This window comes from Artibeus jamaicensis, unplaced genomic scaffold (genome assembly GCF_021234435.1).
Source record: "Artibeus jamaicensis isolate MK-2021 breed Jamaican fruit bat unplaced genomic scaffold, CSHL_Jam_final contig_924, whole genome shotgun sequence".
Taxonomy (NCBI): Eukaryota; Metazoa; Chordata; class Mammalia; order Chiroptera; family Phyllostomidae; genus Artibeus; species Artibeus jamaicensis.
In genome coordinates, this window is record NW_026522015.1 from 779,939 (window position 1) to 795,715 (window position 15,777).

At 37.6% G+C, this 15,777-nt stretch overlaps 1 pseudogene; it reads right to left on the bottom strand.

Annotated features, from left to right (window-relative positions):
* Positions 1-12,535: 12,535 nt before the first annotated feature.
* Positions 12,536-12,924, bottom strand: LOC119054712 (iron-sulfur cluster assembly 1 homolog, mitochondrial-like; annotated as a pseudogene).
* Between the last annotated feature and the right edge of the window lie 2,853 nt (positions 12,925-15,777).

Genomic DNA, 15,777 nt, shown 5'->3' on the forward strand with positions numbered 1-15,777 from the left:
AAAAAGGATTTTTATCAAGTTTAGAGATGAAACGTTGACAGAATTTATTATAAGACTGGGAATTTGACATTGATGTCTGCTCTCACCACTGACTGTATAGGGCAGGCATCACAAAACCAAATGTCCATGAGGTTCGTGGGAACAGGGAGGGCTGGGGACTGTGGAATTTCAGAAAGAATTTTCTGCCAAAAGTCATTCAAATTCAACTACAAAATAAAACCAAACAAAACCAAGACAAAACAAAACAAAATCACTGGGCTAGCCAAACAAAATATCTGCAGGCCAGATTTAGTCTGCAGTCTGCAAATTGGTGAACTTGGTTGAGGCTATTTTGGGCCCTGCTGATAGGATTCGGAACTTCACATCTTAAATGAAAACAGCAATGAAATATATTACTACTGAAAAAAAGACCTTGTGTTTTATAGTTGCCAAAGCCTTAAGCTAAACTTAATGTTATTTGGAGGAGAGAACACAAAGGCAAGTCACATAACAGAAAGAATAAAAAATACAGGAGGTATAATGAAGAAAGGGAGGCTTAGAGAGTAGGCCTTCAGAAATAGTGATACAACAGCAAAGCCACTTGGTTATGAATTATTCCAAGAAATCCCCAGGACACCTCTATCCAGATTTGTCATATTGTACAACTGTGAAAGAAAGAAAAAAGTACATTAGTGAATTGCCTGTTTCATTCATTAAATGCCTTCCTATGTTTTGCCATTAGAAGTGTGTTGCATATGAGAGCCACTTGTGAAGTTTGAATTTAATGGTATTCCTCTCCATATGTGATGTCTTAGATGCCCCCAATAAATAGGAATAGTTCTTTATGCCCCTAGACTAATGCCATCAGCTTGCTTCTGGTCCCAGAGTGGCAAAGAGGGGAAGGCAGAAGAAAGGAAGGCCATTTTTGCTCAGGAAGAGCAATATCTTTGGTGGTCCTTTCCGCACATGTGTTAAGTACACTAGTTTGACCCAGAACTACTCTCATTTTTTCATGGAGAAATTCATGGAATCTTTGGGGCAGTGCCTTTCTGAATCTAAACTGCCCTTGGCTTTTTTGTTTCCTTGGAAAACTTCTCAGCTTTGAAAAGCAAATAAGCTCTTTGCCTGCTTCCTTAAATGAAGTAGACATTGTAGCAGATAGTCAAAAATTGAAGCCTGAACCCCTTCTGGTGCCTTTGCAACTTGGTGTGGGTGTCCCATGTCAGTCAGTTAGACAGTTCCAAGAGCTTACTCAAAGTCCTTAAAGGAAATCTCATCCTTGAAGCAAGAGATGCCTGATAGAATTACCCACCCATACAGTGGTCAGTCTGGGCCATCACCCATGGGACCACTGCCAGGCCAGGCACTTGGATGTGTCTGGTCCCAGAAATACCCAGGTTTGGGGGCTCTTGACTCTATATTTCTGATCACAACTGTGTTTTGGATGATGTGAGTAGGAGTCTTAAAGTTGTCTTCAGGCTTTCTTGCTCTTCAAATAGCTAAGAATATTACCAACTCAAAACAGGGTCTGGCCACCTACTAGATGTCAGCCAAATGAACACTCCAAGTTGATTTTGTTAGTAGGAACGTTATTGAAAGCCAATGAGCAAGAAGTGCACTGGGGATCATTCTCTGAGCAATGCCCTTTTTGAGAACAAAAGACCACAGAGTAATATACGGTTAGTTGCTTATATCATAGAATATTGGGGTATGTTTGGGGTAAATGTGAATAGTAAGCAAACATAGCTATACATGAATCTCACGTACAGAAAATGGTGGACAAGCCCTGCCTTGGGCAGATATTTTAGTATTATAATGAGAGTATAAGAAGAAAAGTTCAGGCCAGAGCCATTGAAGTGTCCTCTCGTCAGTTTCAAATGCTTAGGGGCAATTTTCTAGCAGTTTTTTTTATCTTTACCTTCTGTTCCTGAAAAAAAAACCCAAAAAACTCAGGTAACCATTGTTAGTAATCAACCAATAAAACAAGTCTAGGTAATTTAGGTAACTATGTAGGCTTTCTCCTATTTCTTAACTTTTCAGCAACAACTAAGTAGACTACAAGAACATTGGCTACCTACCACCAAGGGCCTAGGGGAAATCACGGAAAAGCTGGAGACTTAAATGCTATTTCCCACAAACACAAACTTATCTTTGGACTCTGTCCATATAAACCACTTCTAGTTGTCTCCAGGTCAAGAAGTTGCCTTTTGCTTCTTCCTGAAAAAGAGAGATATGGAAGGAATATATAAAATTTTTCTTTAATTATAAGTTGTTTCAAGAACAATGCCTGGCAGCACCACTTCAGTTAGAGTTTGTGATACACAAACTAGTTTTAAGAAACTTCATCACATTCGTTACATAAACTATTGAATGCAGAAACTTTGCCTAGGGACAGAATTCATGTGCATGCTCTGTTTACTGAGAAGTGACTCAGAACTGCAGCTGGCCTGTTGATGTTTGCTATGAATGGTATCATTTGTGTCGGACCACACTTACTGGAATGTGCCTTCAAATATAGCTTTGGTTAACATGAAATAGTGAACTTTTGTTGACAAAGTGTAAATTTCTTTTTTTTCTTATTTATGGATCTATTTCTGCTTTCTTTATTCATTTGTTTTGTTTTTTAGATTCCAGAAGTAGGTGAAATCATATGGTAATTTGTTTTTCTCTGTCTGACTTATTTCACTCAGCACAATACACTCTAGGTCCATCCATATTGTCAAAATGGCAAGATTTTATTCTCTTTTATGGCCAAGTAACATTCCACTGTATATATGTATCAATTCTTTAGCTATTTAACCAGTGGAGACCTAGGTTGCTTGTATATCTTGACTGTTCTAAATACTGTTTCCATAAATATAGGAGTGGATATATATTTTAAAATTAGTGTTTTTCCCTTTTGAATAAATACTTAAAAGTGGTATTGCTGGATGGTATAGCGGTTCTGTCTTTAATTATTTGAGGAATCTTTACTCTGTTGGTCATAGTGGCTACATTAATTTGCATTCCCATCAACAATTCACATGGTTTCCCTTTTTCCACATCCACACCAACACTTGTCATCTGATTTATTGATGGTAGCCATTCTGACAGTTGTCAGATGGTATCTCATTGTATTTTTAATTTGCATTTTCCTAATAATAAATGATGTTGAGCATGTTCTCATGTGTTTGACTTTTCTGAACAAATGTCTATTTAGGTCCACTGCCTATTTTTTAAATTAGATTGTTTGTGTTTTTGATGTTAAATTGCATGAATTCCTTATATATTTTGCATATTAATCTCTTATTGTGTATATCATTTGTAAATATATTCTCCCATGCAGTAAGTCATATTTTTACTTTGTTGATAGTTTCCTTTACTGTGTAAAAACTGTTTAGTTTGATGTAGTTCCATTTGTTTATGTTTATTTTTGTTGCCTTTGCCTAAAGACACGTGTTATAAAGGATATTGCTAAGACCAATGTGAAAGAATTTACTGTCTGTTTTCTTCTGGGAACTTTATAGTTTTGTGTCTTCCATTTACGTCTTTAATCCATTTTGAGTTTATTTTTGGATATGGTGTAAAAAAATTAGTAGTTTCATTTTTCTTTTGCAAGTATCTTTCCACTTTTCCCCACACCATTTAAAAAGACTCCCCCGCCATCATATATTCTTGCTTCTTTTATTGTGGATTAATTGACCATACAAGTGTGGGTTTAGTTGGGGGCTATTTTGTTATATTGATTTACATGTTTGTTTTTATTGTAGTGCTATAGAGCTTTGGTTATTGTAGTTTTGTAATATAGCTTGAAATGAGGGCATGTGATACTTCCTAGTTTGTTTTTTCTCAAGAATGCTTTGGCTATTTGAGATATTTTGTTTTACTATATAAATTTTAGTGTTATTCATTCTAGTTCTGAGAAGAATAACATTGATATTTTAATGGGAGGGATTATATTAAATCTCTACATTGTTTTGGGTAGTACAGACATTTTAACAATATTAGTCCTAATTCATGAGCATATTATCTCCTTCCACTCATTCATGTCCTATTCAATTTTTTCAGTGGCTTATAGTTTTTAAAGTATCAGTTTTTTCACCTCCTTGGTTAAATTAATTCCTAGGTATGTTAATGCTTTTCAATGCAATTATAAATTAATTATTTTCTTAATTTCTCATTTTGATGGTTCATTATTAATGTATAGAAATGCAGCAGAGTTCTATATATTAGTTTTGTATCCTGCAACTTTACTGAATCCATTGCTTAGTTCTAATAGTTTTTTTTTTGTAGAGTCTTAAGGGTTTTCTCTATATCATATCATGTCATCTGAATATAGTGACACTTTACTTCTCCCTTTCTAGTTTAGATGCCTTTTATTTCTTTCTCTTGCCTAATTGCTATGTCTAGGACTTCCAATACATTAGTGAATAAAAGTGGTAAGAATGGGCATCTTTGTCTTATGATAAAATTTAAATTTCTTACATGGGGAAAATATAAGTTTTAATTTAGGGGCAAAAAGAGATAAATCTGAACTCAAGAAAATTAGATTTATGACACTGGAATCCTGTGGGCAGAGATACTAATTTATTCATTAATTGACATATCCTTTGCCTACCCAGAGCATAATTGGTAGTCACTTAGTAAATGGTTGTTGATGAGGTTCATTTTTGTAATTAAGGTATCTTATTAAGAGTAATTTGTAGGACAGAAATGGTCCAAAATATGAGCCAAATAATTATGAGTTACAACTTTATTTTTTGGGGGGTGGGGGTATTTTTTTAATTTTTTAAAATTTATTTATTTTATTGATTATGCCATTACAGTTGTTCTATCCCCCCTTCATTCCCCTCCACTTTACCCCCCTGTCCCCACCATTACCCCCCCTTTAGTTTATGACCACGTGTCTCAAGTCCTTTAGATTCTGTATTTCCCATACTATTCTTGCCCCCCATCTATTTTCTATCTACTGTCTATACTACTTATTTTCTGTACCTTCTCCCCCCTTCTCCTCCTCCCACTCCCCTGTTGCTAACCCTCCTTGAGATCTTCATTTCTATGTTTCCACTCCTGATCTAGCTGTCCTTTTCCTTTGCTTTTGTTTTAGGTGTGGTTGTTAATAACTGTGAGTTTGCTGTTCTTTCACTGTTTATGTTTTTTTAACTTCTTTTTCTCATTTAGAATGGAAGGACAGATAAAGTGCTTCTCAGATAAGATCAAATTCAAGGAGTTCATCATCACCAAGCCCTTATTATATGAAATGTTAAAGGGACTGATCTAAGAAAAAGGAGTTACAACTTTAAAATTCATTTATATTAAGTACTTCTTTAAATAGAGAGACAGACACTTGAAAAATGCAACTGGTTTTAAATCACCAAAATTTCCACAGTGGGTGGTAGAACAGGGTATTATAGGTCCAGTGTCCTTTATACCTCTGGAAGTATGAACACCCCAAAAGAAGACAGACTTTAGTAGTGGAGATAACCATAGTGTCTTCTATGAGAAAGACAGATATATTGACAAGACTGGTGATGTTATAGGTTTGTCAAATACTTTCTAACCAATAGATGTTTGTTACAGCTCCATGTAGTGAATAATTATTTTGCAGTTGAAAAATGTTCATTAGCATAATACCACATTTTTTTATTTTCAAAACTCTTCTATTTTTCTTTTTTAAATATATTTTAGAGATTATGTTATTACAGTTGTCCCATTTCCCCTCATTCATTCCCCTCCACCCTGCACACCCTCCCACCCACATTCCCTCACTTTAGTTCACATCCATGGGTCATACATATAAGTTATTTGGCTTCTGTATTTCCTATACCATTATTAAACTCCCCCTGTCTATTTTCTACCTACCATTTATGCTATTTATTCTCTGTACCTTTCCTCGCTTTCTCCCCCCCCCAACTCCCCTGCTGATAACTCTTCAAGTGATCTGCATTTCTGTGATTCTGTTCTTGTTCTAGTTGTTTGCTTAGTTTGTTTTTGTTTCAGGTGTGGTTGTCATAACTGTGAGTTGTTGTCATTTTACTGTTCATATTTTTTATTTTCTTTTTCTTAGATAAGTCCCTTTAAAGTTTCATAGAATAAGGGCTTGGTGATGATGAATTCCTTGAACTTGACCTTATCTGGGAAGCACTTTATCTGCTTTGCCATTCTAAATGATAGCTTTGCTAGATGGAATGAGGTCCTTGGATGTAGGTCCTTGCTTTTCATGACTTGGAATACTTCTTTCAATCCCCCTCTTGCCTGCAAGGTCTCTTTTAAGAAACCAGCTGATAGTCCTCTCGGAACTCCTTTGCAGCTGTCTAACTTTTCTCTTGCTGATTCTAGGATCCTCTGCTTAATTTTTATCTTGGGTATGTAATTATGATGTGCCTTGGTGTGTTTCTTCTTGGGTCCAACTTCTCTGGGACTCTCTGAGCTTCCTGGACTTCCAAGCAATCTATTTTTTTTTGCCACATTGGGGAAGTTCTCCTTCATTATTTGTCAAAATAAGTTTTCAATTTGTTGCTCTTCCTCTTCTCCTTGTGGCACCCCCTATGATTCAGATGTTGGAATGTTTAAAGTGTCCTGAAGGTTCCTAAGCCTCTCATAATTAAAAAAAAATTGTTTCTTCATTCTTTTCTGGTTGAATGTTTATTTCTTCCTTGTGCTACAAATTGTTGATTTGAGTCCTGGTTTCCTTCCCATCACTGTTGGTTCCCTGTACATTTTCCTTTATTTCATTACCATAGCCTTCATTTTTTTCATCTGATTTGCAACTATATTCAACCAATTCTGTGAGCATCCTGGTTATCAGGGTTTTGAATAGTGCATCTGATAGGTTGGCTATTTCTTCATTGCTCAGTTGTATTTTTTTTTAGCTTTGATCTGTTTGTTCATTTGGGCCATTTTTTTTGTCTTGGAGTACATATTAAATAGTAAATGGGCAGGGTAACCACATTACTGCATTGTGATGCTGTATGTGGGAGAGGGGTCCGAGAGGGAACAATGCCGCTTGCTTCACTCTTTGCCGGTTTTCAGTCACTTCCCCAACTTCCCACAAGCAAATTGGGCCTTTCTGGTGTTGATTCCTGGGTGGGTGGGTTTGTGGATGTTCCAGGACCGTGTGGGTCTTTCCAATGAACTCTTTTGAGGCTGGGAGTTTCTCCCGCTGCCAGCTCAACCCCCACAGGTGTTTTCAATCAGAGTGTTGAAGCTTTATTTCCCTACACTGAAACTGGGTTGCGCAGTCTGTCTCAGTCCCCAGTTGTTCCTCCCAGTTTATCAGCATGGGAATGTGGGACCACCCAGTCCACAGTCCACCACCTTACTTGTCATCTGCTGTCTTGCCTCGAGTCTTTTCAGCCCAGCTGCCAGTCTCCGGCCCTCCTACCAGTCTGGATGAATGTTTCTTCTTTAACTCCTTGGTTGTCAGATTTCTACACAGTTTGGTTTTCTGTCTGTTCTGGTTGTATTTTGTTTTTAAATTTGTTGTTGTCTTTATTTTGGTTTTGCAAATAGGCACAGTGTGTTTAACTATGCCTCCATCTTGGCCAGAAGTATACCACCACATTTTTTGTCTATGTGGTTCAGGTGAAGCTGGCCCCAACCCCAATCACACAGGTCTTGAATATTAGAATAAAGCCAAAGACTTTTACTGATGCCATCAGAAAAGGGGTATGTTTGTTTGCTGGAGATGTGAAGGGGTAAAATGAAGCCTTGTCTTACTCATGCTCATTTATAACACCAGATGCAAAGAGTATTTCAGAGAACAAAGGTAGTGCAAAGAATCTCATAGGTGAAAAATAAATACAGATAGTTTTCTTGTCACATTGTGAAACCACCTTGATCCAGCTATACCTGAAGCCAATTGTACTTTCCACTTAGCTGAAAACTTTTTTAAAATCCACTTTTCCCAGCATATTTCTCTTTATTGCTTTTCCTCAGTTCTCATCCAACAAGGTAAACTTTTCTCTTAAAAATCATGTCAAAAAGTTTTTTTATACTTTATTATTGAGTGATCCATGTTTTCATTGGGCGCCATTAATGCTCTACATTAAAAGTATATTTTTCAAGTAGAAAATTATTTGAGACCTTATTATCAACACAATTTTTGAAAAATCTCAAACAGTTCAGAGTACTTGAAGCAAGCCAGTTAAATGAAAGCCTTGTCTACCTATTTTCAGAAGGCAGTAGAGCTGTCTATAATAATACAAAGATTAACTTGTATGTAAAAACAGAGGTTTTCTGAATTAAAAGCAACAGCATAGGCACTAAAATCTTTATTTACCCTGGAGTCAGCCCCTGTATTTTTAGCCCCTTCCACACACAGGGACTTAATTTTGTAAAGGAGATATCACATTCTTTATAGTAACAGCAGTTATAATCAAGTGCTTGTAAATAAGGGCATAGATTAGGAGGTACTTTTTTAAAAAACATGAGACTTGGATACTGGTGCTGAGAGGAGGAATTACAGAAGCAAAAGCAATGACATCTTAAAGGGGAAGGGTTTACAGGAACTAGTATAAAGGACACATGGACAGCAACTAAGGGGGTAGAAATTGGAGGGAGATGGGGAGCACTAGAGGGGTTGGCTGGGATGGGAGTAAGAAACAGAAAACTGTACTTTAACAACAATTAAATAAATACATTTAAAAAAATGTTGTGAGACAGACTGGGTCTCACAGGCCCAGTTGCCAACCTGGGTGATCCTTTTTGCATGTCTTTCTTGAGAGCTTTAGCATTATTGCAATTCGCTAAGCACTTACTACATGTATTCTCTGACATCCTCAAAATAACCCTATAACTTCCCCTTAGGACAAAGGAAACAAGCTCATAGTGGCTAAATGACTGACCAAATGTTACACAGTGAATAAGTGATCATGGTGGAATTTCAGCTGGCTCCAAACCCAAACTCTTAAGCTTCTTTTGGAGAAGGCAATATAATTGTGGGTAAGGATTTGTACAGGGTTTAGTTTTCATAAACAATGTTTTTAAGTGATATTCTCCTACATGAAAATAATAGACAAGGAGAAATTGTACTCTGTACTATTTACAGAGATTACTCATATGAAGGGTTATAACATCGGAAATTGTTTTATTCTGAATACTCTCATACAAGTTGCTCTAAATGAGAGAATTTGTGCTGTTGGAACTGTGGACTGAGTGAAGGGTGGAAGGCCAGAGTGCCTTGCAGTAAAGTCTCTATTTGCCCTCATTTCTTCTAACAGGAAAAATCTGTGTACTTTCATAATATTTCTTAAGAGTGTCACTTCTGACACTGTTTTCAACTACTGCAATACTTTGATGATGTTCTATAACATCATATTCTTCTATTTTTCTTCTGTGTTTTTGTTCCTTTTGATTTCTCTGTGGGCTGTTCCGCTTGTCCATCAAATGTTGATGTCCACATTCACTTTCTGAAAATCTCATATCATGGGAATGTTATAGCTTTTATATCTGGTAGCTCAAGCCAGAAAATAAAAGTGATGTTATTTATACATCATTAATATTTCTGTTTAAGTGCCTATAATATGTAATATCAGTATTTTTGGCTAACATGCTTAACTTTTTTAAAGACCACTTAAAGTTGAGACTTTAAATTTTAGAGCACTGTCATGTTTACAGTAAAAAATTGGGGGGAAGGTAAGGAGACTTCTATGTACTCCCTTGCCGCCTACACACTACATCCGTCCTCATACTGGTACATTTGTTACAATGGATGAACCTGTGATGACACATCATAATCACCCAAGTCCTCAGTTTACACTGCAGTTCACGCTTCGTATTTTACACTGTATGAATTTGGACAAATGTAAAATGACTTGTATCCATTGCTGCATAGAGTACTGAGTACTTTTACTGCCCTAAAAATCTTCTGTGCTCTGCCTATTTACCCTCTCACTCCCAACTCCAACACCTGGCAACCACTTACCTTTTTATTTTCTTTATAGTTTCACCTTCTGTTTTATCTCATGTAGTTGGAATCACAGTATGTAGCTTTTGCAGCCTACATACTGGCTGAAATATTGGCTTCTTTCACCTAGTAATATGTAATTAAGTCTCCTCCATGTCTTTTCAGGGCCTGATATCTTTTTATCCTCAAATAATATTCATTATCTAGATGGACCACTGTTTATTTGTGCAAGAAAGACATTTTGATTGTTTCCAATGAATAATAAAGCTGCTTTCGACATATATCTGCAGGTTTTTGTGTACACATAAGTTTTAAATTCCTTTAGCTAAATATTAATACCAAGGAGCACAATTTCTGGATTCTATGATAAGGGTATGTTTAGTTTTGTTACAAACCTCCAAACTATCTTACATGGTAGCTACACCATTTTGCATTCTCATCAGCAATGTATGAGAGTTCTTGTTGCTCCACATACTCACCAGCATTTGACGTTGTTGGTGTTCCCGCTTCTGGTCATGTTAAAATGTGTATCTCGTTGTTGCTTTAGTTTGCACTTCCCTGATGATCTATGATGTGGAGCACCTTTTCATGTGCCTGCTTTCCACTGGCAAAATTTCTTTGGCGAGGTGCCTTAGATGTCTTTGGCCCATTTTAAATATCAAGTTGTTTCTTTTTATTGCTGAGTTTTAAGAGTTCTTTGTATAATTTATATCGCGGTCCTTTATCAGGTGGTTCTTTTGCAAATATTTTCTCTCAGCCTGTGGCTTGTCTTCAATATTATATTTTACATTCTTAATTTATAGAATTCTAATTTGCAGAAAACATAGAGACAGAAATCAGGAACAGAAAAGGCTTAAATGCTTGAAAAATAATATTAGACATTCATTTATAGGTAATTAAATATAAATTAAAAGCATTAAAACATGTCTGGAGACAGAAATGATGAATAGCAAATTGAGAAGTTTAAGTCTGAAAAGGGGTACTGAGAAAGGATCAGTGAAGAGTAGATAGGACTTTAAAGTTCAGATTAAACAACAATTGACTAAAATATGGTAAAACTTTATATCAAGAATGTTGGGTTATGTTCCTCTCTATTATTTTCTATATGTTTAAAATATTTTATCATTAAAAAAATACAAATCAGAATGGGTTTTATTGTTTTGATACATATGACCTTGGTGAATCCATTACTTCAACTTTCTCTTTTTAGTTTTCAATTGCTTTATAAGTTTCTTTTTTTATGATCATAAAGAAGCCACATTTTTTATTAACAACTCTAGCACTACATACATTCAGTATTGCACAAATCTCAGTAATACAAAATCATAAGCATAAAGCTACTGCTCTGGGTCTGGGTGCGTGTGGCGGCAGGTACTCAGCAAATACGACACATGTCAAGGAACTCGGCCACTTTGTAAGACTCGGCTTTCAAAAAAACACAGGGCATCTTGTCAAACATTTAATATGTCCAACCCAGGAAACTCAGTAATCACATTACAAAAGGAACACTGTTAAAAAGAAAAATTGATGCTAAAATGTTAGGTTAATATAGTAGATTTTAAAATTTTAGCAACTGGATTTAGGATTCAGAAAGTGTATGCTTATTGGGAATTTCTGGGTTGCTATAGCATCTCCCCTGCTAGTACAAACCACCGCGGCATACTTCAAAAGAAACATGGCAATTCACATAAAGGGGCTTTAAAGTAAGATTTTTCTCACTCGAAATATAATAAAACATTAGATTTTCTATCAAATCACACAGAAATCTCATCAAAATGTCAGTCAGAGAAGCCAGACAGCCTGGGTCATTTCCCTTCACTGCCCACCTCAGAGCCCAGCCTGTGCGTCAGCCCGGCAGTGCGCGGTGGACACAAGCCCTTCTCCTTCCCTGGGGCTTCGCTTCCTTAGGTTTAGGTTTGAGGGGGCTGGGCTACACATCTTGTAAGGAACCTTTCAAATAAAAGCATCTCAACTTGAGATCCCTCCTTGAGCAGACATCTAGGGGAGCGAAGGAAATGGATGAAAAATAGTGAGTGGAGGATTTCTTATGCCATCACGCAAAACCATTCAAGGAAATCGTTGACACTCCCATCTATTGGCATCTGATGCTGCTGCAAGGTGAGCAAAAGGGGCATTTCACAACGAAGTGCTGGGTAAAGGCCGTGCCAAGCTTGTGTAGAAAAACGATGCAGCACCATGTCAACCCAGCAGTCAGGACCTTCTGCCTCAGAATCTGACGGCCATTAACCTGGCTGGAGACGCACATTCCAGCTGTTCAGTCCAGAGCTGCAGAGTGCACACTTGTTAAAAATGTGCACTCTGCACATTTTCACCAGAATGTTCACCAGAATCCTCCCAGGCAGGCACCTCTGTAAAACTGGATCTAACAGAAAGGATGCACGATAAGTAAGTGCAGGGTAGGATTTTTTTTCTGTACAGATCAGAAAAATGACCCCAAAAGAATGATGGCTTCTTACATTCTGTCCCCTATACAAATATCACTTCTGAAATCTAACACACTGGCTTCGTTTTCCAAACGCATCACTTTATTTTCCTTAGGAGGCATCCATGCAGCATGAACCTCAAGCACGTGATGGGCACACGATTCCTTCAGCAAGCGGGGGGCTCCGCAGCTTTCCTGCGGCTCACGGCCAGAGGAGTCCGGGGGAGTCAAAGGTTAAAGCTTTCTCCACAGCCACCCGTTCCCTTGATGTTTGGGTTATTGAACACAAACTCCCTGGATAATTTGTCTTTGACATAGTCCATTTCTGTTCCTAAAAGTGTCAGCTGAGCCTTCTTTTCGATGAACACTCTGACTCCATCTTGAACGACTTCTTCATCAGAATCTCCTTTTGTCTTTGTGTATCCTAGAGTGTAAGAAAGGCCATTACAACCTCTGGTCCGAACACCAACTTTCACACCTAAGAGTCAGGCTTATCTTTAAGAAGTTGTCTTATCTTGTTTACCGCTGAAGGTGTCAGAGTGAGGGCTGCCGGAGTTGGTTGCAGCTTCCTCTTGCTTACAGCTCGGACAGTGGCCTGGACTAACGAAGCCCACATCCTCGCCGTCCGGCGCCCGGGTGCCATGGGTGGGAGCTCTGAAGCCTCAGTTTCTCTCCATGGACACAGCAGTCTGCTTTATGTTTCCATTCTAAAATTCTGGGAATACTTTTATGATGTTATATTTCACTACTTTTCTAGGTGTATCCTTATTTACAAAATATGAAACTTCAAATGTTCGCTTAAGCAATACATTCAAATTATTTAATTTATAAGGGGGGGATAAACTCATTTTTACTGCAGTGTTTTGTTCAAACAAGTGGCCTCACTTGCATTCAACTGTTCTATTAACTGAGTAAATAACTCATGGTCATAGCTTGAAAGGACATCACTGTTTTAAATATAGGATGTGCTATATCATGCTCAGATTGGGTCAACACAAAAAGGAGGTATTTGCCCCCCAATTTTTCCCACTTATTTTTTAATTACAAATTTTTAATTATAGTTGATATTCAATAAATATTAGTTTCAGGTGTATAGTGTAATAGACATTTATATAACTTATTAAGTGATCCCCTGGTAAGTCTAGTACCCATTGATACCATATATAGTTATTATGTATGATGATACATATTACTGATGATATTTTCTATGCTCTTCTTTACATTCTTGTGACTCTCTTGTAACTACCAACTTGCACTTCCTAATTCACCTTTTTCATCTAGCTGCCCAATCCCCCTCCCATCTGGCAAGCATCAGTTTGTTCTCTGTATCTATATAGGAGTTTGTTTCTGTTTTATTCATTTATTTAGACTTTTAGTTTGCACATATAAATGAGATCATGTGGTATTTGTTTTTCTTTGTATGACTTATTTCACTTAGCATAATACCCACTGGGTCCATCCATAAAAGCATATTTTCATTCAACTCACAGATCAAGATTTCCCATGGGTAGTGCATTTAAACCCCGAGCTAAAATTTCTAGAAAATGTTTCCAAAATGACAGCGAATCATGACTACTGCATTTCTGGATGGTCCTTGAAGTGGACAAAAAAGAAAACATTGGCTTCTGGGCTCTTGCTGACTGAGGCCTCCAGCCATACCCTAGGGCTGGGAGAACCGTGATCTGGGGCAGATCTTTCCTCCCCCATACTGAGCCAAACCAGAATCACCAACAGCAATTGAGTCCTTCAGAAACATTCTCTGAAAGTGAAAGTTTACCTAGTATAGCTCGGACTTGAAATATTCATAGGCCCCAGATGTGAGGAACTCAGGAACTTTTGCCCCTTCTCAGTTTCTCTGGATAGGTTGGTGTCCATGCCTCCTAATTACATTGGATGGAACTTGCTTTCCACAGGGACGTGAAGGAACATCAAGACTCTTAATTGCCTACATGAAGGGAATCACTGAGGACACTTGGGCTGATAAAAAGGAGAATGAGAGAAAAGAGAGAGGCTATCACGCAAGACCTAGAATAAATGATTGGGTGCCTTTTGCCACACTCTTCACACTCACACTCACTTTAACGTGGATCTGAGGTGATTTATATGTTAACTTCTAATTCTGTTTGCTCATCTTCTAAGCATAAACAGGTCCTTCTGAAGTCTTTCCTTGTTTCCTCTTTCATCTTATCCTCCAATTCTTAAATTCTCTAAATCCTCAAATGTTGAGTCTATCAAACTCATTTATAGATGAGTTTGGAGTGCCAAGTGTTTTGGAGATCTGCGAGTAGGAGTAACTATCTTAATTCCTTTGAATTGGGGTTGGGAATAGGAAGCGTAAAAGACATGACTTTAAGGACACTGAGATACAAGTCAAATGGTTAGTTAGGTTATAATAGGATCCTGAGCCCGGAACCTAAAGTAAGTCTATTTACCTAATAAAAGAGAAATCTCATATTTGAAGGCATCACCTACCAATTCTGGAGAAATTGAATTAGAAACATATGGGACTTCACTGAACATTATATAGTTGTCTGTGCCCTTTTTCTAGGGAGGCTACACTTAAGCTTCTAATGGGAGGTCATTTTTATCAGGTTCCTGCTTGAGGGTCTTTAGATCTCAGTGTATGTGTGCAAGGTCAGCTGTGTTAAAAAAACCACAAATGTAGCACATGTTCTGATACATCTGGAGTTTTTTTTAGAGGAATGGGGGCATAGAGTTGGAGACAGAAATTAAGAAAAAGCACAAATGTCAGCCAGCCAGACAAAAAAATGGTGAAGAAATTAATAAGATTTTTAGAAGAATGTTATCAACAAAAACTTTGAGAGTGAATAGAACTATGTCTTAAGGAATGAATCAAGGCTAGAGTTTATGACACCAATCATAGCTTAGAAGGAGATTTGATGAAAAACCAGACTGCTATCTCCCTATAAGGGAAGATGGGGGCTAGAGTGGGAAGAAGGAAAGATTTGGGAGGACATCAGTGAAGCCCCATGTAGGAGACTGCACCTGAAGGTGGCCAGATGCACAGGAGTTGGGAGCTGGCCCAACTTCTGCCAGAGAGATCACTGTCCATCTTGATCTGAGCCAATAATCACAGAATCTACTACATTAGGACAGCTCTGCACACATTTGTGGAGGAGAGTCCTGATGTTCTCCTGGTTACCATATAGGAAAAGCTCCCAAATAGAGATGCCCATCTATCACCATTGATCATTCATTAGGAAGCACAGTCTATGCCCCAATACTTTGCAAGGTCTTATCTGAACCATTTCCAATAGAAACCTCCCTCTTTTCAATGACTCAAGACAAACATAGGCTTCTTAAAAAACAAGCTGCATCCTTGACATTAAGAAGGATGGTGTAATTGGGAAGGGTAGAGCCTCTGCACCTATACACAGGTGAAACTGTAGAGAGAACAAGCTCCAGTGCCCTCTTGAGCCAGGAGAGATGAAACTCAGCCCTGATGTCA